Source organism: Gavialis gangeticus, unplaced genomic scaffold (genome assembly GCF_001723915.1).
Source record: "Gavialis gangeticus isolate Ggan-Ray unplaced genomic scaffold, GavGan_comp1, whole genome shotgun sequence".
Classification (NCBI taxonomy): Eukaryota; Metazoa; Chordata; order Crocodylia; family Gavialidae; genus Gavialis; species Gavialis gangeticus.
The window spans coordinates 164267467-164276526 of record NW_017729024.1 but is presented as its reverse complement, the minus strand read 5'-3'; the positions used below and the strand labels follow the sequence as shown (position 1 = coordinate 164276526).

General features: G+C 62.7%; 1 protein-coding gene across 1 annotated transcript in view; it reads left to right on the top strand.

Annotated features, from left to right (window-relative positions):
- The first annotated feature begins 202 nt into the window (after window positions 1–202).
- RUSC2 (RUN and SH3 domain containing 2) overlaps window positions 203–9060 on the top strand; it is a 47061-nt gene continuing 38203 nt past the window's right edge. Inside the window, exon 1 of the mRNA XM_019518026.1 lies at window positions 203–320. The gene's annotated coding sequence lies outside the window, so the exon portion shown is untranslated. The remainder of the gene's footprint in view (window positions 321–9060) is intronic.

Sequence of the window (9060 nt, the reverse complement as noted above, 5' to 3'; positions counted from 1 at the left end):
CTCTGGGGGTGGGCGTGCGAGCTCGCCCGGGCCCGGGGACTCGCAGCCAGCTGGTCCGCCCGGCAGGCAGGCCTGGCGCAAAGTGGCTCGCTGCGCGGCCTGGCTGGGGTTGTGCATTGCTGGCGTTCCAGCAGTGCCCTGCCCTTCCCTTCCCTTCCCTTCCGGTGTTTGGGTGGCTCTGGCCGTGGGCGCCTCCCTCTGCATTCCTGCCGGCACGTGTCAGGGGCAGAGCTGCCGCGGTGCCCCGGAGATGCTGTCACGGCGCCGTGGCCCCGTCGGGACCAGGGCGAGGAGTGGCCCCTGAGAGCGTCTGCGCGGGGGTAAGTGGCAAGGGAGGGGCCCCTGGATCCACGGTGAAGCCGCTTCCTTGGAGCCAGGGGCTGTGCGAATGCCTTTATCCCGGCAGCACCCCCTGCCCCGGCGCTGCTGGTTATATCCCCATTTCACAGGCGGGGAAACTGAGGCATGTAGTGGGGAATCTGTGGGGCCCTTGGAGCATCTGGCTGGTTATGTCCCTGTTTCACAGATGGGGGAAACTGAGGCATGCGGTGGGGAATCTGTGGGCCTCTTGGAGCGTCTGGCTGGCGATTATGCCCCTTTTGCAGGTGGGGAAAACCGAAGCAGGTAGCAGAGAATCTGCGGGTCCCTTGGGACACCTGGCTGGTGATATGCCTGTTTCACAGATAGGGAAAACTGAGGCCTGTGGCAGGGAACCTGTGGGTCCCTTGGAGCACCTGGCTGGTTATTTCCCCATTTTACAGGTGGGAAAAACTGAGGCATATAGCAGGGACCTGTGGGGCCCTTGGAGCATCTGGCTGGTGATATGCCCATTTCACAGGCAGGGAAAACTACTGAATGTAGGAGGGAATCCATCGGTCCTTGGGGGCACCTTGCTGGGGATATGCCCATTTTACAGGCAGGAAAAGCTGAGGCATGTAGCAGGGACCTGTGCGGGTCCTTGGAGCATCTGGCTGGCTACATGCCCATTTCACAGTTGGGGAAAACTTGAGGAATGTAGAGGGGAAATCTACGGGTCCCTCGGGGGCACCTGGCTGGTGATATGCCCATTTCACAAGTGGGTAAAACTGAGGCACATAGCGGGGGCTCTGCATCTCAGCTGGGTGACTTAGAGGGGCTGGGTCCATGGCCGGGGGCTGCCCCCGGGCCCCAGACTGGGACGCAGGGAGCAGGGGGTGGGGACGAGGGGTCCCCAGGACCGGGGCAGGGCACTGCCGAGCCGTCCGCAGCCCCCCTCCCCAAGCCGGGCTCCGGGCTCCCGCCTCCCTCCGGCCGCCGGGGCGGAGGCAGCTCCTTGCCGGCTGCAACTCGAGCCGCCGCCTCCGTCCTTCGTCGTCCTCCTCCTCGCCCGCGGCTTGGAGCAGCCAGGCCCGGAGCTGCCACATCGCGCCGGGCAGGTAGGAGCTGCCCCTGCCCCTGCCCCTGCCCTGCCGAAGGGGCCCGTGTCGGGGTGCTGCAATGGGCAGGGAAGGGCCTGGCCCTAGCCGGGCTCTGTCCAGCCCCCGGGGTGGGGAAGGATGCTGGGCCCCTTCCAGCCGGGGGGACAGGGAGGCTTTCCCCCTGGGTGGGGTGGGCTGGGGTAGGGGAAGGGCAGCTGCCCCCTGCATTGGCCAGGGCCAGCCCCAAACACAGACCCCCTTCCTCAGCCCCCCTCTCCCAGGCCTGGGAGCCGGGTGGGCATTGCTCCCCGGCGGCCAGGCCGGCTCTGGGGTCAGCAGCTGCGCGGTCCGCGCCCTGGGGTGCTATTTCGGGGGATGGCCCTGCCCAGGATTTGTCAGCCCGGTTATGTGATCGGGGTTAAAAATAGCCCGGAGCCCTGGCCCGAGCTCCCTGTGGGGGGATGGGACTAGAGATCCTGTCTAGATCGGCCTGGGCTTTCCTGCCGGGGCTGAGCAAGGGTCCCCGAGGCGCGTCCTGCGCGCTGCCCTGGGGCTGGCAGAGCCGCAGCACGCGGCGGGACTCCCTGGGCAGCAGCTGCAGGAGCCTGTCCCCCGATTCGGTCTCGTCTTTCTCCCCCGTTGAACTCTCGTGTAACCGCCGTGACTTTGGATAGTCCCATCGGATGTCTAAACGCGTGCTCCAGGCAGCGAAGGGTTAACACCGAAACGCAGCCCGCTCCCTATTGGGGTCTAGCTCCTGCTGGGTCTTCCTTACTGGGGCTACTGGGAGTGGGGCATGCCTGCTGGGGACAGCTCGAGCACGGGGGAAGCAGCTGCTTGCTCGGCCCAGCTCGAAAAGCCAATGTGGGCCGCGGGTCTGGGTGCGAGTTCTTTCCCGTTGTGCACCCCGTGGATGATTCGTGGCCACGAAGTGCATCCCCCCTCCAGCCTCTGCCTGCGTCTGGGCTGGTCCCTGGCCTTGCTGCCGAGGGGGGTTGGGGGCTCCGGTGGTCTCTGCTTGGCTTACGTGGAAAACTGCTGCAAGAGGTGACGATGCTGGCCGCGCCGTGGAGAGGGCTCTGGGAGCTGGCAGGCTCGTGGCTGCTCCTGGTGGGGCTCTGTGCACCTGTCTGGACGAGGGGCCAATGCTGCTGGTGCGAACTCTGGGGGACGGGAAGTCGGGGCCTTCCCCGTCCCCCACCTCCTGTGTGTGCGTGCATCCGTACAGCCCACTGGCAGCAGCGTGGCCACGGAGGATGTTTGGGGGGTTTCGGGGGGTGAGCTCCTTGGCTGGGAGCCAGCACGGAGCAAATGCAGGGCCGAAACGAGGGCGGTCGTTCCCCAGGCAGACACGATTCTTTGGGTAAATCTGATTTCTTTTATTAAATCAACTCAAAGAGTTGGAAAAAAATATTTTTGCAAGCTTTTGGGCAGGCTCTGCATCGCTGCAGTCGTGGCTGGGCAGCTCTGTCCAGAGCTCTGCTCCGGCTGGGCACGCATGGGGCCAGGCCTGCTGGTCATGCTGGGACGATGGGCCTAGGATCTCCCATGGGCTGGAGGGAAGCTGCGAAGGACACGGCAAGTGATTGCTTGCAGCGGCAGATGATAAAGCAGGCGTGGGGGGGCCGGTCTTGGATTACCCGTCTCTCCGCAACAGCCTTTTCTGGATCCGAACACTGCTGTCATGTCTCCTCTCCATCTCCTGGGGCAGCACCTTCGAGGCATCTTTCAAAGAGGCAGGAGCTTTCCTGGGCAAACAGCCTCTGATGAAGCAGCGTTTCGTTAGCATGGGATGAAACAAGTTGTTGCTTGTGAAGGCTCCTGCCTTTCTGAATCAGTTAGTCTCCAAGGTGCAACCCTGCCCTACTTTTTGCCCCGGTGCCAGGCTTGTTGCTGCTGTTTGCTCGCTGGATGCCCTCATGTTCGCCCAGGTCTTGGTGCCCAAAATGGGGCGGTGTCCTGCAGCTGAGGCCTGGCTGGCGGGGGCTGTGCGAGGATTTGTCCACATGCCTTCTGCGTGACACCAGCTTGTCCCTCCTGGCCTGGCACCGGCTCCGTTTGCAGCAGCGTGATGTTGACTCATGTTCTGTGCATGATCCCCCTAATCCCTGATCTTCCCTCGGAGGCCTCGGGTGCAGCTGCAGCCGGGGCTGGGGATGGGGCTGGGCTGGGCCAATGCTCCTGCTGGCACCGACCCCGCAGGGCCCTGGCTGCAGGGTCTTGCCGCTGCGCTCGGGGTCCGACCGATGCTGCGTTGGGGTCAGGAAAGGATGGTGCAGTCTTCTGGTCTAACGAGGAGCCCCAGACTCCTTCGCTTTGAAGGCGGTGTTGCAGCCAGTTGTCCATCCACCTGCAGTTTCGTACATCCACAGCCTGTGCAATCAGCTAGGCCGCGTCTCCCGGCTTGCTGACGAGGACAACGTCTGGGGCCGCGTCAGCAGCTTTCCTGGTGTCCTGCTCCATCCCGTTCGCTGCTTCTCCCCGGCCCTCGAGGCCTGTTACCCTGTTGCAGCCGGGAATTCGGTGGGGCAGCCATGCCTGCCCTTCATCAGCCCGTGTCGCAGCTTTGCTTATCACCTTGCTCTCGTCTAGGTGCCTACAAGGAGCTTGTGCTGCACCTGCCCACACGGTAAGGAGCTCAGACGGGTGATACTAATCCCTCGTTCTTGTGTGCGTCGCGCTCACACCCACGCAGTGGAGCAATAGGAGATGCACGGGAATGCGCACGTCAGCTCTGAAATTAGATTGTAACCCTTCAATTAGAGACCAGACCGGCACTGAGGTGCTGCCCTGCCCTGCCCGACGTGCTGCCCGGCGTCACCGAAACACCTCTGTGCTTACATTGGCAGAGCTGGTGCTAAGTGCGTTTCCCCCTGCGGAGGTGAGCCTGGAGTGTGTCCCCGTGGGGGTGACGGGGGTAAAAAGATGGACAGGAGCCAGCAGTGCGCCCTTGGTGCCAAGAAGGCGACCGGCATCCTGGGCTGCATCGGCAGGAGCGTCGTCAGCGGATCCAGCGATTCATCCCCTCTGTTCAGCACTGGGGAGGCCACATCTGGAGTCCTGTGTCCAGCTGTGGACCCCACTGCAGAAAAGATGTGGGCACGCTGGAGAGAGTCCAGTGGAGAGCAAGGAAAATGGTTGTGGGGCTGGGGGACAGGACTGGTGAGGAGAGGCTGAGGGAAATGGGCTGATTTAGTCTGCAGAAGAGAAGACCGAGGGGGATTGAATAGCAGCCTTCACCTCCCTGCAGAGGGGCTGCAAAGAGGATGGAGCTGGGCTGGTCTCAGTGGGGACAGATGGCAGGACAAGGAGCAATGGGCTCACGCTGCAGCAAGGGAAGTCGAGGTTGGATATTAAGAAAAAAATTCTCATGAGGAGGGTAGTAAAATAGTGGACCAGGCTCCCCAGAGCGGTGGTGGACTTTCCATCCTTGGCAATTTTTAGGACCTGGCTAGACAAAGCCTTGTCTGGGATGATGGAGTTGGGGCTGGTCCTGCTTGGAGCAGGGGGTTGGACTGGATGTGACCTCCTGCGCTCCCTTCCACCCTCGTTGTCTGTGATTCAGTGGACACACACGCAGCGTCGGGCTGAGCCTGAGCGCGAGGGTAAGACCCTCTAGCCAGGACCCTCCAGCTTTGATCACAGCAGGAGCATTGGCAGAGCCCAGTCCCCATCCCCAGTCGGGGCCGCAGCCAGCACCCAAAACAGCTGAGAGAGGCGGAAAGAAGTTCAGCTCATTCTGGCCCTCGTTGTGCGGCAGCTAATGGTGTCGGGAGGGGCATGTAGGTTAAGCATCACTCTCCCCAGTTAATTTCTACCCCCCTGCAGCTCCCTGCTACTCCCTAAGTGCTTTGCAGGCATCACTAAATGTACAAGCTCTGCAGAGGCTGCTTCACTCAGTACCTCCGTGTAGCTGCGTCTGGGTGGAGGCTGGAGCAGCATTGCACGGCCGTGCCGAGCGGTAAATGAAGCAGACCGTGTCCCACCGGGGAAGCCTCCTGCATCTGCCAGCCACCATAATGCTCTTTGCTTTCCATGAGCCCAGTGCCGGGTATAACCCTCTTGCGGAGTCTAGAAAGGGTCGGCGGCGTCCCCCACTTGCGCTCCCCTGGGCTGTGGCGTGCACTGGGTCAAGCAAGGGCGTCTCCTCATCCCTGGGCTGTTCGCTTGCTTGCCTTGTCACCTCTCATCCACCTCAGTCTCCGCAGTTCGCACGCGATGCCACTTTCCTCGCCAGCAGCCACGTACTGCAGCAGGAGGGGATGTCACTTCGGTGCATGTCCCGGGCACCGCAGGCAGGCCCCCTGCCCCGTGCCATCAGGGCTGCATGTGTGCAAGGCACTGCGGGTGCCATCTGCCAAGATGAAACCCCCTCCCCGATTCCTGGGTCCTGCCACAGGGGTGACCGAGCAGAGCAGGGATTCCCAACAACCAGGGTGCCGTGAGGTCCTTGCAGGGGTGCTGCGGGGTGTCTCGCCATGCGAGCACGGTTAGGTGTGCAAACAGGCTTTGCCAGATAAACCCAGGAATGCAGGGTTGTAAAACCGCTCTCTCTTGCTGGGGCTCGCTGAGTGGTTTGCAGCAAGAATTGCTCTAGTAGTTTCCTGTAGTCGGGCCGTGAGTGAAAACGAAGAGCTGCCATAGTCCGAGGGTGCCTCGGGTCGGAAAAGGTTGAGCATCGCTGAACGAGGGTGCGCAGCTCCGTGTCATCTTTCATCCTTGCTCTGCTGGGTGGAACGGTACGTGGTACGTGGACTGCCACCATTCACGGCTCGCTTTGCCCCTGTTTTAGGTCCATGAGGTTGGTTCCAGGCTCTCTGCAAACTCAGGCAGCAGCTGCTGCATTGGTTAGCCTCAGGCCACTGCACCATTCGGTGTTTTCTTTGCTGGTGTCATGGGTGGAGATGGAGTTTGTCTGATAAATTGCTCTCTGATCTTGCAGTTTGGACACCACCTCATTGCTGCTACTGCCCCTCCCAGGGGTCCAACTCCACTTTTGAGAAGGGCCACGTGGCTTGGGATTGGGGGCACGGGTTACTTTCCTCTGTGGCAGGGGCACAGCCTTCTCTCGTTGTCTGGAGCATCCGTGAACCCCCTTTGCCGCAGCAGGATGTTGGTGGCTGCAGCCCCCCTGCTTTCCTGGGGGCAGGGTCGGGTGTGATGCCTGGGGCTGTGTCGGGGCTCAGTGTAGTTTTGCTAAGAGGTTGAACAATGGGTTTGTCTGGGCTGGTTTGGATCCTGCCTCAGGCAGGGGTTGGACCAGATGTGACCTCCGCAGTTCCCTGCCAGCCCCACTTCTCTGCTTGTGCGTCTGTGTGTCAAGGGCCTGCGTTCGAGTCCTGCCCCAGGCAGGATGTTGAACGAGCTACTTCATGCTAGGCCTCAGCCCTGCCATGTGTGGGCACCAGCCTCCCTCGGGGTGGGGGACAGAGCACGGTGCTCCTGGGTGCGACGTCCCCTGGACTGGAGAGTCTTGAGAGAGGTTTGGAAGTGCTGGCTTGCCCTGGTGACGGCGCTGGCATTGCCCTGCCCTGCAGGGAGCTGACACGGGGTTTCATGCTGCAAGGAGACGGCGATGCCGGGGCTGCACCGATGCCATTGTCAGGGTCTCCTGTGCAAGCCTGGTGCGTCCTGAGCCCGTGCAGAGAAGGGCAGTGGTATAACCAGGGGTTCCCAGCTACAGACCCTGTTTGGGGAGCCGACGCGAGATCTGGAACAGCTTCCCAGCGCTCCTATGGCCCGAGTGAGGGGATGGATCTGCTGGCCCCACGTGGAGTCTCCGCTCTCAGGGCTTTGCTTTTTCTGGCCCTGATGCCGGCCAGACCGAGCAGAGACGCGTCGCTCCAAAGGCATCGAGCAGAGAGGCTGCCTTTTCACAAACCTCCGTTTCTGGAGCTGTCTTGTCTGGTGCCTGCATCTGTGTGAATGGGGGCACTGCCCCCCCCACACGTGGGCAATGCAAGTCACCTGCCTCCTGGGTCTGCGACTCGGTGCTCAGAAGCCAGGAGGGGTGGGCTTGGTGCCCCTCACCCCCTGTGTGGCTCCGCTTTCGGGGGTTGGCGAGGCTCTGAAAGCAAGAGTGAAGCTGTATCATGACCGTTGGGATGGAGAGAGGAGACCTGAGCTCGAGCGGGGAGAGCTGTCGGGGCAGGGGGGACCCCTGCTAGTCTTTCCCTTCAATGGCAACAAAACTTCCAACCCCCCAGACTAGCGATGGGGAAAAAAGGTGCTATTTGCTCCAGTCTGGCTCTGAACTGGTGCCACGGCTCGCAGACTCGGGGGTCAAGGGGGGAGTCGGGCAAGGCCTGGGGGGTCCCTGCTGCAAGGGATGGAGTGGAGAGCCGTGCTGGCCTACTCCAAAACACAGCGCTGCTGACTCATCTCCCCGGGGACTGGGCCGAGGCCGGCGCGAGAGGGTCAGCCCTGCCAGCCCCGTCACGTGGCCGCCAGCTGAGTGCTCCCAGCCCAGGAGACGGAGCTGGCCGTCACTGGGCTGCTCCCTGCGTGCTCAGGGCCCTGGGGGCGCCCCAGGCAGCCAGATGTGCCCAGCTGTGCTTGGCTGGTTCCCCCCCCACATTTCTTCTATGCTTGAAGCCTCCCGCAGAGGCACTGGGGATGGGGCTGGGCTGGGCCAATGCTCCTGCTGGCACCGACCCCGCGGGGCCCTGGCCGGAGGGTTTTGCCCCTGCGCTTAGGGTCAGACATGTTGCATTGGGGCAGGAAGGGATTTTCCCCCTAGTCATATTGGTTTGAACTGTGGGGGGGGGTTTGCCTTCCTCTGCCTGCGGTCTCTGGCGCATCTGTGAACCCCCTTTGCAGCAGCAGGATGTTTGTGGCCGCGGCCCCCCGGCTTTCCCTGCGGCAGGGTCGGGGGTGATGCCTGGTGCCGTGTCCTGGTTCGTGGCAGCTACACGAGGAGGTGAGACGCTGGATGCGTCTGGGTGGGTTTGCACAAGCTGATCCTGCCTCAAGCAGGGCTTGGACTAGACGTGACCCCTGCAGCTCCCCGCCAGCCCACGTTTCAATGCGAGCGGAGGTGTGAACAGGTTAAAACGGGACTGGGGCTGGCAGGGCTCCGGGGGCAGGCAGGGCACCGGCATAGTTTCCGCTGGGCTCTGCCCTGGGAACAGGTCTCCTGGGAAACAAATGCTGCTTGTTCTGCGCCGCGCTGCGCCGCGCTGGCGGGTTGGGTTGGTCCTGTGAATGCTGGGGGGCTGCGGGGCAAGGGGAGGGCATCGCCGAGGCTCTGATGCTGTCCTGGTGGCTGCATCTCAGCTGGTGCAGACCACCCCCTTATACCCCTTGCTCTGCAGGTGCCGGGGCGATGCATCACCTTCCTCTGCTGCAGCACCCCAGAGCTGGATGCATGCCGGCGGGGTTGCGGGGAGACTGCTGCAGGAGTGATTTGGGGTGCACGGCCTGGTGGCAGTGCGAAGGGGGGCTCCTTCGGGAGCTTTCCCTGCCTCTCCCCTTGGTCCTGCCCCGTGGGTTGGCCTGGCCTGGCCTGGCTGGGGAATGTGGAGCGGGGGCATCATCTGGAGGGTGAAACCCCAGACCTGACGCCAGCTCTCGCTGTCCCTTCCCCTCCCACCGGTCCCCGGGGGCCGAGCGGAGCGTGGGGCTGTGGGCAGGCGGGCTGCCTCGCACGGCACAACGTCACCGC